Source organism: Terrapene carolina, unplaced genomic scaffold, assembly GCF_002925995.2.
Source record: "Terrapene carolina triunguis isolate 2854851 unplaced genomic scaffold, T_m_triunguis-2.0 Scaffold714, whole genome shotgun sequence".
Classification (NCBI taxonomy): domain Eukaryota; kingdom Metazoa; phylum Chordata; order Testudines; family Emydidae; genus Terrapene; species Terrapene triunguis.
The window spans coordinates 12939287-12942658 of NW_020665065.1; positions in this window are offsets into that span (position 1 = coordinate 12939287).

The window sequence follows — 3372 nt, forward strand, 5'->3', positions numbered from 1 at the left end:
TTGGAAGCTGACTTTATAAAATTATTGATAGACCGGTAGATAGAATCCTCTAAAGCCTTTTTCTGATGAGGAACTGACTGACTTACTGGTCAGAAGAAATTGGTATATATCATAATAGACTTAGACAAAAATGTTCAGAAGTAGCCACTGATCTTTGGACGCCTCTATTTCTTGATAGCCCAACTAGAGACACTTTCTGTTCTATCAAATAGAATTAAATGAACTTTAAAGAATGAAGTTATTTAATCCAGCAAACTACATGTCCTCCTTCAAAACGATTCTCATTCTGAAGCCAGCAAGAGATACATCCGTGCATCTGTGGACAAATTTGACTCTAAACATGCAAATTTCTCAGGGTACCTGTAAATAGGTTCATTGATCAAGGGGGAAAACAGGGCTAATGTCCTGGAAAGACCCTGACATTTCCATTTGTTTTTGTTCCAAATCAGAACAAAACCAAAACATTTCAAATTCTTCTAGGTAACATTTTCAAATATTTTAGACTTTTTAAATTGGATATGATATTAAATTGTATACAATAATATAAAATAAAGACCCAGACTACAAGTCATTCTGAAACAAAAAAATCTAACCATTCTGTTCTGATAAGGTCAAACTACTTTGAATATTTTTTTAAAATGAAGTGTTATTGAAATCAGCACATTCCTATGAAAAGTTTCATTTTTAACAAAATCGCATTTACCAACACAAAACATTCTGTTGGGAATTTTTTAACCAGCTCAACCCCTGAATAATCCATCCCAGGTTTTATAGGAAACTCAGGACATGCTGAAACACAGTACATGGATATATTTGTTTAGTTAGTTCTATGAAGACAATAATCCAGGCAGGCTATAGTCAAGAAAAGCTGCTAACTCTTAAATTAACATTGAGCTTTAGTGTTTAATTCTAATTTCCTAGTGATCTGAGCTTCAAAAAGGAGTATTTGGCTATAGGCACTTAACTTACTGGTATAGCTAAACCTTTGGCACTGAATGCAGAATTGCTGAAAAATGGGATGTGTCATTGCTGGGAAAACGGAATGACCAGTGCTGAGACATCAAGCCAAATTCATCACTGGAATAAGAGGATCTTCTCCATTGAAGACACATGCCAATAACACATCCAGCCCTTCACTTCTAGAAGTCCTATCCTTTGGAAACAATCCCTAGGAAGGCTGTTACAGCATGATGAGTCAATGGGGGGGAAAAAAGGGGAACTTTTCTATTTGTTGCCTCTGGTTCAAGAAGACCATCATGTTCTCCAAAGCCAAATTAGTGGATGGAATGAATGGCACTGAAATCAAGACATCGGTAATTTTGATGGATGGTAGCAGAAGATATTGTATATCATTTTCTATGGAGTAAATGATTAACATTATATTGTGCAGATGGGAATCAACAGCATTAATTAAGGTGCCCGATATGTAATGGGTGGGAGGGAGAACAAACATAGGTTTTTAATCAGTAAAATAGCACATGCGGAAATTTCAAATAGAATATAATCAAAATCTTTTAAATAAAGGAGGCTAAAATAAATAAATAAATAAAGTGCCAAGTGTTTTAAAATATCACGAGGTTAAACAAACTTCCATTTTTAATCCAATTTCCAGCTGAGATTTTTGTTCCCCTAGCAAGGGGAACATCTTCCCAATGCCTTATACAAGACTGATTTCAACTGCTGTGAAGCACGCTGCCCCCAGCCAACCAGCTCACTGGCAACCCACAAATGCCATGTATTTGCTTGGAAAAACACCCAAAAGAATTCTGTTTATAGCACCTTTCATTTGCAGTTCTTTATATACACGTTCAAATTTAGCCTCAGTTTACTCATCTGTACCTACTACTTACGGGGGCTGTGGGCCTTCATTCATTCATGTGTGCACGCGCGTAGCTCCTGCCAGTCTGAGGACTTCACAGTGGCTGCTTCCACAGGTCCAGGATAGATGTGTGACAATTAGTGTTGCCCATTTCCCCGGATTTATCGGGTAAGGGGATTTTGGCTCTGCCACTGGGACTCTCACCCTTATATCTGCCCATCCTCTGCCCAGCAATTAATCCTGCTCCCAGTTCTGCTCCCACATCAGTTCTGCCCATTCCCCTGCCCCATCAGTTCATTGCTGCCCCTCAGGCCCCAGATCAGTTCTGCCCCTCTCCCCCAGTCTCACCTCTGCTTCTCCTGGAGTTCTTCACTCTCCTCCCCAGACCTGGGAGGGCTCAGCAGGGTGCTCATCTCCCCCTTCCAGGCTGGGAAGGGATCATCTCACGTCATTGCCAGACAGGCTCCAAAATCCCATGACTCGTGGAAAAATCACGAGAGCTGGCAACACTGTAGTTGTAGGGGCTGCAGACCAGCAGAGGCCATAGGCCCTCCAGGCACTGGGAGCCAGGGCTCAGTCCCGCTTTGGATGCCATCCTGCTGGCATGAGAGCTGTCAGCCGCCCAGGCACAGACACTATCTCTATATCCTGAGCTCCAAGCCCTCTGCCCCCATCTGGCCTATTGATTTCATGGTGAACTTTCTGTTGTTGTTACAAGACTGGTTGGAGCCTTGTTTAGTTCTCATCCGTGAAACTCTTGCCCGTTCCCATCTCCTCCTTTCAGTTGACCCCTTTCCTGTCCAAGGACTGAACTGTCATTTATTGTTATGTGGTGTTTGCTTTACTGTCCTAGTTAAGGAATATCCTAGTGGTCATAGGGTGTTAGGCCTTCGTACACCCAGCCCTAGGTGGAGGCCCCAGTTGGTAGGAATGCAGGGCACATTGCTCCTAAAAGGGGTGAGGGGAAGCGCAGATGGACCTTGAGTAGGGAGGACCAAGGGACTCCACTATTCTGGGGGATCAGGGGTGTCCCAGGAATGGTCAGTCAGTTACTCTATCTATCTGACTTAATTAAGCTTCACAACACCCTTAGGTAGTAGGTATAGATGAGTAAACTGAGGCTAAAATTAAGTTACTTGTCCAAGGTCTCAGAGAGCAGAATGCTCTCAGTGCTTGCTAGAGCAGGAACATGCCAACATATAAATGCTAGATGACGGTTAGGATGTCACTTGAGGACACACAGACAGACACACACATACCAAAATCAGACTCTGTGTTTACTAGCAGCATTAAATCCTCTGTTCCACAATTATTTCTCTATCCCTGCACACACACACACACACACACACAGGCTTACTGAGAAGTGAAGAAAACACCATTAGTTTACTGCTGGAAAAAAACAGGAAAAATTATGTTTTACCCTGGGTCCTTAAATATTTTTGAAAGGGGACTTTATAGAAAGGAGGGAACTCCCTGCTCACCTCCCTCTGCCTGAATTCCCCTCCCCCTTCACTAAAGATAACTGTCTCGGGCATCTTCTAAAAATCCTATGC